This window comes from Spermophilus citellus (assembly GCF_964194105.1).
Source record: "Spermophilus citellus genome assembly, chromosome: 4".
Classification (NCBI taxonomy): Eukaryota; Metazoa; Chordata; class Mammalia; order Rodentia; family Sciuridae; genus Spermophilus; species Spermophilus citellus.
Window position 1 is genome coordinate 187,021,637 of NC_138185.1, and position 12,908 is coordinate 187,034,544.

Consider the following 12,908-nt stretch of genomic DNA (forward strand, 5'->3'; position numbering starts at 1 on the left):
GGCACTGATTTCCTTCACAAGAGCCCTAACACTTGAGAAATAAAACCTAGATTCAATGAGGGAACCATATCGATTTTTAAAGTTTTTGCACAGCAATCGGATCTCATTTTCACTGGAATATAATGTCTAAAAAGGCAAGATCTTTATTTAGTTCATTGCTATTTCATTCAATGCCTAGAAGATTACTTTCACAGGATAAATGGGTATTATATATGTGTTGAATTAAAAATGGCTTAAAGAAGTAAATTTTGACCATCAACTTTCACAATGCTCTTAAGACTAAGTCTGAATAAATTGCATAATTTAAAAATCTCAGATAACAATGAGTTTTTTTTTTTTTTTGCTGGAGAAAAACTTTCTACATTTTATAGCAGTACATACTATCATAAAAGAAATTTATAGATTTGACTGTATTCAAAAATAAAACAAATGAATGCAGGTCACAAAAATTTTATAAAAAAAAATAACAAACCAAAAATTACTTGAAAATATTTATGATAAACCTGCAAATGAGAAAATACAACATTAAGTCTCTTCCAGGAATAGTCAAAAGGCATGAATAAATAATTTAGAAAAGAGGGAGTATAAATGGGTAACAAACACAAAATTTTTAAACTCAAAAGACAGAATACAATATTGTAAGGTAGATATAATATCCATTGCTTACATTGGGATGATTCAATATCCATGCTAAAACATAAGAATAATGAGTAATATTTGACTCAACAATTCTACTTTGAAGAATCTAGGCTAATAAAATAATTAGAAATATATACAAATATGCATTGACAAATAATTTACACTAAATATTTTAATCAAAGGTATTTTTAAAAGAAAGACCTTATAGGACATGAAGAAAGTTGCATTTATAATAATGTATGATATAGCCATTTAATAAATTATTGTGTAGTATGTATGTTAAAAGGAGAATATTTTTAAATACAAAAGTTCACAGCAACTTTATTTATAATTGCTGAATTTTAGAAATAATCTATGTATTCATTAACAGATGTTGAATAAGATACTAATTATGAAATATGATCAATTATTAATACAAACAATGTGAGTGAAACTGAAAATACATATGCTGAAAGATGACAGATAAAAATTAGTGCATACTCTATGATTCAGTGTATATAAAATTCTAAAAAAATGCAAAGTAAGCTATGCTCATAGAAAGTAGATCAGTTCTTGCTCAAGGTGGCAGGGACAAGGAGGAAGAAGGTGGGTGAGTCACAAAGGGAAATCTGAAAGTTTTTCAGGACAATGAATATGTTCATTATTTATATTGTGGTGATGGTTTTGTAGACATCAACATATATCAAAGATTATCAAATTAAATTTGGGCACCATATTTCATATCAATTATACCTCAATGAAGCTATTTGTAAAAGTAAGACAAAACCAATAATTTTTTAAAAATAAAAACTAAGAGAGTTCATCACTGACAGCAGAACAATACTATAAGAAATGGTAAGGGAAGTTCTTCTGGGGAAGAAACATATGCCAGATGGGAATTTTTTATTAGTTCTTTTTGGTTATACATAACATTAGGATTCATTTTGATATAATTATAAACACATGGAATATAATTTGCTCTAATTTATTCCTCAGTACTTCCCCTTCCCTTTCCTTCTCCCTTCCCCTGTTCCCTTCCCTCTGCTCTATTGATCTTTCTGCTATTTACTAGCAGATTTTTTTAAATTAGTATCATGGATGTACATGAAGGTGAGACTTGCCCTGGTATATTCATGTATGTACACAGGGAAGTTAGGTCAGATCCATTCAATCTACTGTTCCTCCCTTCTCCTGTCCCTTCTCCTCAATCTCTTCTGCTACTTCACTGAATTCCCCCTTTTATTTTCATTTCTAAATTTTTTTTAAAGAGAGTATTTTTAAACACAGGAAAATGAACGTTTTAAAGTGCTAACAAATAGAACATTAAAGAAGAAACAGAAATAGGTAGTATAGGTACAATATAGCCTAGATGGTTTTATCTAATAGATTAAGTATTTGGATTTTATTTTCTTTATTTTTCCCTAACTTCCAATGCTTACTGGTTTTGGGGGACTCAAAAACAGTCTTCACTAAAAATTTAAAAAAAGGAGTATTGATTATTGGAAGTTGTCAATATTTAATACATAAGTTATTAATTATGTTATGAAAAAGAAGTTAATTTTTATATTTATAATTATCTACAATTGTGAATAAAAATTAGTGGGGAATTTAGAAATAAAATATTTTGTACTGTGTCACTTCCTGCCCAATACTAGAGTAGCTAACATGACATCATTGGAAGTGTGGAATCTGGTTCCCATCTAGCCTTAGCTCCTCTCAGCCACCCCTTGATCCCTGTGCTCCCTGGTTTTCATGCACACTCCTCCTTCCAGACCCTAGGAACTGCAAGACACCTTTTTTTTTCTCAGCACATTCAAGTGTGCTTTTTCTTGACCTGATACATCCTCCCTTTTTGTTACCTTGACTGACTCCTTTTCTAACTTCAGGTCTAAACTTCAATATCACTCAGAAAAGCTTTCCTTGAAACCAAGAAAAGTGAGTTCCTCCCAAGCTGCCTATTCTTTCTTCACAGTTTTAACATCCACCCTGATTTTGGAGGGGATATTTTTAGACATCATTCAAGGGGTTTAGAGATCCAAGAGTCCAACTAGTTAACTAGCATCATAATAGTCTCTTTCCATTTATTTACATGCAGTCTTTACTTTTTAAAGCTGTTTACTTTGAGAAAAAAGCAATCTCAGTATATGAGAATATACAATATAAAACACTGGTAATTGTCAGTGTCCATCACTGAAATGATTGCATGCAAAGGAAAATATAAAATCATATTTCAGAGATAACAAATAAACAGTGGGAGGGACATGGAGGAAATCTGGAACCAAACAGCTATCTTATTGTTTATTTAAATTATGTTGGATGGTAAGCGTTATGGTTTAGATATGGTATCCTGCAAAAGCTCACGTGTGAGACAATGCAAGAAGGTTTGGAAGAGAAATGATTGGATAGTAAGAGTCTTAAACCAATTTGTGAGTCAATCCCCTGATAGGGATTAACTTGAGTGGTAACTGAAATGGTAGAGTATGGCTGGAGGAGTTGGAAATTGGGGGCGTGGTTTTTGGATTTAATGTGTATCTAGCAAGTGAAGGCCTCTCTGCTTCCTGATGAACAGGTGAGCTGTTTCCCTCCACCACATTCTTCTCCATTCCTGGAGCACTGAGGAATGCACTAAGACCTCTGAAACTGTGACCCCCCAAGTAAACTTTTCTTACCTAAAATTGTTCTGGTCAGATCTTTTAGTCACAGTAGTGAAAAAGTTGACTAGAACAGTAAGTTTAAATGCTTTCTAATAATAAGGTATGTTGATACTTCAGTATTTGCTGTGGCACAACATGACAAAGTAAACTGAAATAGCAAAATACTTTGCAGAGCTTTAGTGCTACCTCTACCCTCAGGTGGCCAGAATCAGTTTACATAAAATTCAAAACCAACGGATTATACTCAAATCAGTTATCAGTGTAATACTTAAATGGGAATATCATCCTGGTACTGAGATATCTTTCTTTTCTTTATTTTTTTTTAAATATTCTAGAAAGATATGTTGAAGACTGAGAAGTCCATATGAGTTCGTTCTTCTCCCAATTCTGTCTTCCTATTAAACCTGGAGACAGAAACCTCTCATTGTTAGTCTAAAAGAGATCTCTTCTTCGGTGTCAATTATAGAAATTAATCGAACATTCATTCAAACAACATCTTAAGTACCTTTTATGGTTCTGAGAATATTATAAATTTCTTGGAATCCTTATAATCTGATTAGAGACTCAAAGGAAAATAATCAAGAAAACCCTAATAAAAATGTATAAGTGATACTGGGGGTTGGGGGGAACCAAGGAATGAGATACAGAGTGATGTGTTAAGCTTGCAGGGCTCTGACTGCACCCTTCAATATGTGTTCTGTGGTAAGCAAATTAATTTTTGAAGTGTTTATGCTTTAAAATGAACATGATGTCAAGCTTGCTTGGTAAGGATTGCTGGAAGGACGCTGCAGAAAGAAGAGGCTTCCTCCTATTTTTGGAGGGGGTGGCAAGAGAAGGAGAGCTGGTTGATGGTAGGAATGTAAGGGCAGCCCATAGAGGGAATCTAAATAAGGAATCAGGACTCTCTTCCTCTGTGATCTTGTAGCCTTGGCCTGGCAAAATCCTTGCTTGAAGTCTGCATTTGCAGATACCTTTGGCCCAGAGTGTCCCACAATCACTAGCAATCACTCTTTCAGCAAACCCTCCAACTCCCATGACCTTCAGGCTGTGAAGGCTTTCTCTCACTGCTGGCTGCCAAACTTCTAACACATGCTCAGCTACCTACTGCTGATCACACTCTTCCTCTCCTGTACTTTGGAGGATTGTCAATAGTTTACCTAGCAACTCCACATGAGCTTTGGCCTAGTGACACAAACAAACTTCTCTGCACTCTGGTGGCTAAGCCACACTTCCTCTGATGAGATCTGAACAACTTCCAAGTCTTCCCATCTTTGAATTTTCCTCCCAGCGCTAAGGTAGCAGAGAGTTTTCATGCATCTTTCAGATATTCTTTAATCATAGGTAACAGTTTAAACTACTGTGTTTTATTTATTTTTTATTGCTCTGCTGTGTATTTTCTGTCACAATTGGATACAGATTGCTTTAGAAGACATTTCTGAGACTAAATATGAGACGTGGGTCACTATATGCAGAATGTCTAAGGCAGATACTAACATGTAAGAATATTCTTTTTTTAAACTTATGTTTGTATTAGTGTGTCATCACATTTTACATAGGTTTGGGGTTCATTTTAAAAAACATATAACATAATTTGTTCTCCATTACTGCCACCTTCTATTCTTACCTTTCTCCCCCAAATCCCCCACTCCTATTCTGTTGGTCTTTTTTTAATTTATTTTTTAATTGGTGCATTAGAATTATATAGAAAAGTAAAATTAATTGTGATGTATTAATAACATGTAGGAAAATTCTTGCACAGAGAAGAATCTAGTATGTGGAAAATGACAGGGGTCAATGTGTCAGACAAAAGATATTGAATGATTAGGAAATTGATGTAAGTAGTGTTGGAGAGAGGATAGGTCATGGAGGAAAATTTAGTTATAATTCTAACTGTGATGGGAAATTTAAACATGGAGAGATGTGATAATATTTTAATTGTAAGAAGACCCAGCTGTATGTTGTATGGAAGTGACTGCAGAGCAGTAGGAATGAGTGTGGAGGTTAGTTTGGAAACTACAAAGTTCATTTAAGGAGGAGATAGTGGTATCCTAGCCCCTCCTCAATGGTAGCCCTGTATATAAATGTGAAGACAGTCAGGGTCAGCCTGAAAGTAGAGGGATTTGCTAGTTGAGTGGTTGTGATATGTGAGGGAACAAAAGAAACCCCTAAAGTTGGTATGCCTGGATGACAGTCCCTTCCCATGAGCTATTTTTAAGATGTAAATAGAATAAGTTGACCCAAGATCCTAGTGTTTCCAATCACAATTGATTTAAACATCACATAAGAGTTTGGATTTTGTTAAATCTGATTCTAAAGACCAGGGCTAATCATCATATAGCAGAATTATTTGATCTCAGCTGATCCCATGCCCCTCAGCCCAACAGCTTAGTGAAGAACTTTTTAAAAAATATATATAGCCACATGCACAGTTGCACTAGGCAAACCATGATTTACAAGCCCCATTAATCTAATTTCTGTGTCATTCTACTCCAACTCTCAAACTTCTTTTCTTCTAGCCTCCGATTCAAAGTATGTGCCTGCTCTCTCTGTACTCAGTCAAAACCAATCTTATTCATTTATTCATAGCTTTAAGTGGCTGGCTTTTTTTCTTAATCTCCAAAAGTGGAATTTCAGTGTTTGGTAATCCTGATGGGAATCCATTTTGTGGGACTTTGAAACTTTTCTTGTGCAATAAATAAAGCATGTTGTGTGTGGGGGGTGGGGAGAGGCACTTCTTTCATGAGAACACCTTGGTGCTGTACTCAGTAGTCTTCACCATGCATTTTCACAGATTATGAGTATTTTTATAGATATCATCTCATTTGATAGCAGACTACCAGAGCTTGAAGTCAGCTCATAGATTATCATCTATCCCAAATTGCCCAATGTTTAGAGAAAGAAACTTCAACCAAACGTGAGCGGTTATTCAAGGTCACCTAGAGAGAAACCGTTGCACTTGAATCAAAGAGCCGAGGTCTCCATAGGACAGTGCAGACCGTCTTCTGCTGTGCTACTCTTTCTTCCTGGGTTTATGACAAAGTGAAGGCTGAGAGTACATCTTACGTTTTGGAAAGCCTCTGATACAGTGCTGGTCTTCATTTTGTCCACATATTCTCTCTACATAGAGTAAGGCAAGACAGCCCACATACGCAAGTCCCTTATCTTGACCACCCATAATGCAAATAGTTTTGAGAACTGGAGTGTGTGGAATACGAAGATTTCTCCACTCAAAATTCCCTAAGAAGAGCATGGCAGCTGCCTAATGAGTATTGGGACCCCCTGTCAATCATGTCAATGTGCAGCTTCTAAGTCACTAAATTTGCACTGGGTCCTGGCACATACTTGAGACTCTCAAAATCTATGCTGGAGGGTGCCCTCTGCTGGCAGCATCTGTGCAGACAGCATATCTGCTCCATGTTGGCAATGTGTGGGATAAAAACAAGATTTAGGGGTTAAGCTTCTTGTCCCACATGTGATAGTTAATTTTATTTCAACTTGGCTGGACTATGTTCCCAGATTGTTTGGTCAAATATCAACCTAGATGTTACTGTGAAGATATTTTTAGATGATTTATATTTATTTAAATCAGTAGACTTTGAGTAAAGCAGATTGTTTTCTGTAATGTGGGTGAGCCTCATCCAATCAGTTGATGATATTTTAAAACAGACTGAAGTCCCCAGAAGAGAAAAAGGAAATCACTAGAATTCCTATGCTATAGGTCTTCCCTGGAGATTTTATGGACACTTCAGACTTTCTACTACCCATAATTGCATGAGTTAAATGCTAAAAAATAATCTCTATAGGTGGATACAGAGTTGGATACAGACATTTATCTATCTACATGTGTGTGTAATTTTGTTGGAGAGACCTGATGGATTACAATTAGAGAATGATAATTGCCCAACATAATAAAGTTACCTTATCAAGTACTGATAAGTAGAAAATTAATCACAAAATATCGATTATTGGTTGTTCTATCAAATATGTTGTAACCTTAGTCTGTGCCAGGCTGTCTTCTAGGGCCTAGTCAAAATCCTTTTCCTCCTGCAATATATGGTTAATGAGGAAAATAACAAGAATAAGGATACACAAATGCTATAAATTCATAAAACAGTAAGTGTCATGAATAAAATAGATGAAAGCAGGTAGTAAAATGATCTCAGAAAAGGTAACAATCAAATAATATTTGAGCTACATTAATTCATGTTTACCCCACCAACAAATAACTTGAAGTATTCACTTGGTTCAACAGGATTTTCTAGATGCTAGGAATAAAAAGATGAATAATATCAATTTTTAAGACATGCACAGAAGTTGAAACTCATGCACTTATGAGCCTTAGAAATATTATACTAGATAGAGTAGCCTCGACTGTAAAATGGCCAGAGGATAAACAAAGGCTGGACTGGATAAATCCTTTAAACCAGATGAGCAGTGACAGAAATATATTGTGTATGTTGGGATTTAAACCTTAAAATAAGTTGTTTTTTGAGCATCCTAAATGACCTAATTTATTTTGCTTTCGGAAGAATTTCTTTGAAGATCTGATTTCAGCTCTCATATAACAAATGCTATCTAGCTATTGATCCTTCCAACTTTCAAGTCTCAACATTTGTTCTTCTGTTGTTTCTTTATGACTGGTAGCTATTAGGGCTGTCATTACACAGTTCTACTCTGATACCCATAGGAAGTGCAGTACACAAAAGAAGGCATTGTTCAAGGGGTTAGAGTTTATGCTGCTTGGACCCAATTGTAATCTTCTTGACTTACCTCAACCTACTTATTAAGTCTATAGAACGAGTTTTGTGTGTTTTTTGTTTTTATTCCTAAGATTGGAATTTGCTTTTTAAATTAAACAAATAACAAAGTTAATAGTAGAAAGTATAAAGATAGGTAATACTATAGCCATTGAGAGTAATATAATACAAATGTAGATCTGAAGTATAAGCTTCGGGGTGGATTTTAAAATGTGGAAGTGGATGTGCTTTGTACATTACATATGGCTCTTTGACAGCCTGCTTCAAGAGACCTGGTTTCAAAGTGGTAGAAGAGGGCTAATGTTTGTCAAGCTCTCCATAATTCTCTCTCATATTCTTGCACTGTTGTAGGTATGCAGGGGTCCGAGTCTATCTGCAGCCTGCCCAACTGTAAATAATTCTGTGTTCTTTCTATATACCACATCATTTCATCTAATTTGTGCAAAAGACATTAACTGGTTTCCCAAGTCCTCACTAGTTCACCTTAGATCAAGACGGAAGGACCTTGACAAAATGCGTTTCTCATCATATGACCCTCTATCCCCAGCATTTAAAACATTCTTCTAGTTTTCCATTGTCCTAAGGTTATAGGGATCCTTGAAGCCTTGCGGTCTCTGTTCCCAATTTTCCCCTCAGCCTCATCTTCTACCTGCCCACATGGTTCCTACTTCTGCCCCACACTGGTCATTTTTTAATGAGATCAACCACCACAGGAACTTGGCACAGATTGTTTATTGAAAACAGTCTTCCCTTCTCTTTTAATCTAGTTAACATCCTTCAGATCCTAGTACAGACATCATTTCATCATAGCAGGTAGGTGATGTAGGGCAGCACAGGAGTCTCTGTTTTCTATAGAGGCTTCACTAATTTCCACTTCCACCAATAGGGTACAAGGGTCCTCTTTTCCCATGTCTTCACTAGCATTTATTATCTTTTGCTTCTTTAGTAAAAGAGATCCCAATGGGTATGAGATGATTCCTCCTTGTAGTTTATTTGCATCTCCCTGATGATTAGAGATCCTGAGCCCCTTTTCATTTATCAGTTGTCCATTTACATGTCTATTCTAGCCCTTCAGCTATTTCAATGCAGTTATTTGTTGCTACTGGGTTATGGGAGTTTCCTTATATATTTTGGATACTAGATACATGGTTTGCAGATATTTTCTTTCATACCATAGGGGGCTGTTCCATATTTTTTGTTGTTTCCTTTGCTGTGCAGAAGTTTTGTAGTCTAATGTAACTCCACTTTATTATTTTCTTTTTGTTGCCTGTGATTTGGGTATTCTCTCCAAGAAATCATGGCTAAGATCAAGGCCCAGGAGCTTTTTTCCCCTCTATGTGTTCTTCTAGAAGTTTTATAATGTCAGGTCTTATGGAGAATCTTTTAATCCATTTTGAATTGACTTTTGATTCCCAGCACCATTTATTAAAATATTCTCCTTTCCCTGTGTATATTCTTGGAACTTCTGTCAATGTTCAGGTGACCATACATGTGTGGGTTTATTCCGGGATCTCTGTTTTGGGTTTATATGTCTGTTTTAATGCTGATATATACTGCTTTGATAACTGCATATTTGTAATATACTATGAAATCAGGATGTGTGGTACCTCCAATTTTTCTCTTTTTGCCCAAAAAAGTAGTTAGCTCTTTGGGGATCTTTATGGTTCCATATTAATTTCACGATTTTTTTCCTACTGTTATGAAAAATGCTATTGGAATTTTGATGGGAATTTCATTGAATCTGTAGATCACGTTGAATTGCAGAGATATTTTGACAGTATTTATAGATCCAGAGAATGAAAATGGGATTCCTTTCCATTTCTTTATTATCTAATTTTCTTCGTCAGTGTATGATAGCTCTCAGTGTGATGAAGACTGTTGAATTGGAGGATTGGTAGTGAAGTGGAGATATTGAGATAGATTTATGAAGTACAATGTTTCACCTAAAGTAAGGCACCATGGACTGGACCCTAGGACACACAGTTGTTTTGTACTAAAATCTATAATAATACATTTTGTGTGATTGCTTGTTATGATGCATCTGATTTCAGAGATGTTAAAATATAAGATGTACGTGTTAACTGATGAAATATTGTACTTCTAAATCTCAAGCATGGAGAGGAAAAGACAATGAAAAAAGTCAACAATCAAACCTCTAGCTTTAGTGATGAGATGGAAATTGATTCAGCCATGTGAGGCAGAGAATTAGGACAGGAGCTCAATTTCAGTAAAGATAGTAAATTTCACTTTGGACTTTAGTTGGAGGAGCTTGGGGCACATTTGCAATAGAGAATGTATATCTTTAATACTGATAAATTTCTGAGCTTGAGGTGGAAATTTGGGAACCATAGCCTTGAAATCATGAGAAAGGAGAAATCTCACAATAAGCAAAGTAATGCTTAATTGAAGACACATTAGAGCCAAACTAGGTGAGAGGAAAAACAAGGAGGGTGGGGAGAAGGACAAGAACCAATAAGTATAGTGCCGTGGACAATAAGGGAACAAAAAAATTGAAAAGGAGAAAAATAATCATTGCTGTTCACCAAAGAACTGTCTAATAAAGAGTGTTCATTGGGTTTGATCACTGAGGACAAATAAAACATCAGCTCTGCAGAGTGAGAAAGGCAGAAGCTAGACAGCAGGGGCTGAGGGTGCACGTGGGAGGTGATAACAAACATCTCAGATAATACCAGTTGTTCAGTAAATGGTGTTGAGTGGGAGAGAGACAGTGGACAACATTTTCCAGAAGATGCATGATGAAGGGAAGTAGCTCTAGTGTGGGAGAACTGGAAGTTTGTAAACGGAGGGAAAGGAACCCCTAGAGAAACGAGGCTTGAAAGGTTTGAGAGAGTAGGAGAATGAGGTGTTCGGAGAATGGGGAGGCAGTTGATATACATCATTCCTAATGGCCTTAATTTCCTCCCTAAAACAGGAGCAGTCTTTTGCCATATTACATTTTTATTGGAAAAGTTTTCTGGTAATAAAATTTTTTTCTAACTTAATAAGCAATCTTTTCTATGTTGTATGTAGAATTAAATTAGCTAAACTCCAAAAGGCAAAAAAAAAAAACATGGTGGCAAAGATAAAATGCTCTGATGGAGCTGGATGGGGAAAATACACTCTATTGTTCTCAAAGACTGAGTTTTATCAGGTTTACACCATGCACATGTTTAAGCTACCCATTGCCAACCCACAACCCAAAACAGTAACCAACCATGGTTCCTGAGGCATCTGTAAAGCAAAAAGGCAGAATGGTTGAGGTCACTGAGAATGACTCATGGCTTTTTACCCTTTTCATGCCACCTTTTACTCTACAGAGTTTCAGATAAGGTAATGCAATGAATAAAATTATTTTACCCCCAGAGAGAGCACTACGAAATGTTCAGCTGTCTACTGGAGTAATAATGGGAACTTTTTAAATTATAAAAAGGCAGCTTGATCTTTTGACTTTCTATCATGAAATATGAGTAATGAGAGTATTCACAAATCCTAAGAATGAAATAATAAACTGAATTTCTTAAATACACTTGAAAATATTCCAAGATTTAAATGCCTTAATCACCCATAAAAATCTTGCTGGAAACATGTCCTCTTTAATTCTTGAAAATAGGCAACCATCCTGATACGATGTGCTCTGTTGGGAGGTAAATTCTTATTTTATACCTTTATCCAGGTAGTGACTAGAGTTCACATGGCTAGCAGAAACAATTGTTTTTCAACAAATTCCACTGACTATTAACAAACATATTAGAAATGATGTTCTTCCTGTATCTTTTAGTAACTTATTTCATGACTGAATTATTAAATAGGATAGCTTATCTGCAATAAAAGAATATATTATAGCAATAGCATTTGGCACCAAAATGTTTTACAAACAATAACTAAATATTAAATTCAGTCACTGCTACTTAAGAATGGTAAAGGAGTCTTCTCTGCATGTGCAATGTTAGATTTAAAAGTGATCAATTTAAGCCATATTCTATAAGTAGATATTGGTTAAAGAACTATGGCTAAGGGACTTGCATTTTAGCTCGGTGGGAAGAGCATTTGCCTAGCAGGTGCAAGGCCCTGAGCTTGATTCACCAGCACTGGAGAGAGGAGAGAGAGAGAGAGAGAGAGAGAGAGAGAGAGAGAGAGAGAGAGAGAGAGAGGGAGAGGGAGGGAAGGAGAAACCATAGTTGAGGAGTTGCATTATTTACTCTATTGAAGGTGACAGCTGTGTATTATATGAATGTGTAGTTATGGACTTTTCAACATTTATTACTTGCTTACTAGTCTATAATGGCTTTGAATAGACCACTTTGTAAGTGTATATTTAGTCATTTCAAAAAATGCATATTATTATTTAGTAGTCTCTGTACCAAAGCATGATCAAAGAGGTGTTGTTTTCTCAGTACTATTCTGGGGCAATGCCAGGTATTCACAAGTAATTCTGCAACATATTATTTACTAGTATGAGGTTTGAGAATTTGTGTGTTCATGAAGTATGTATTGCTGCCCCAGTATAAACTCTATACAAGTATGTGTTAGATATATTTATCTAGGAAAAAATCGGATTTCCAGTTTGTTCAACCTTACCTTTACCTTTGACCTTGACCTAGACTGTCTTCCTGAAAAAAATAGAATCTTGACAGCAACTGATTACTTAATTGCCACCTCATTTCCTGTTGCTCCTTTAACTCTGATCTCAGAAAGATGTCTACACCTGTACTGCTGGCATCCTATTTCCTAGTTCACAGTTTCTTCCTACAAAAGTCTAGACTTTCAAGCACCTCTTGGCACTGAGCTAATTACCAATAAAATGTCTATCAACGTATTTCCCTCAGTTTCTGAGTTTGCTTTATGAATCTAAATATTCCTTCCTCACAATCTGCCCTTC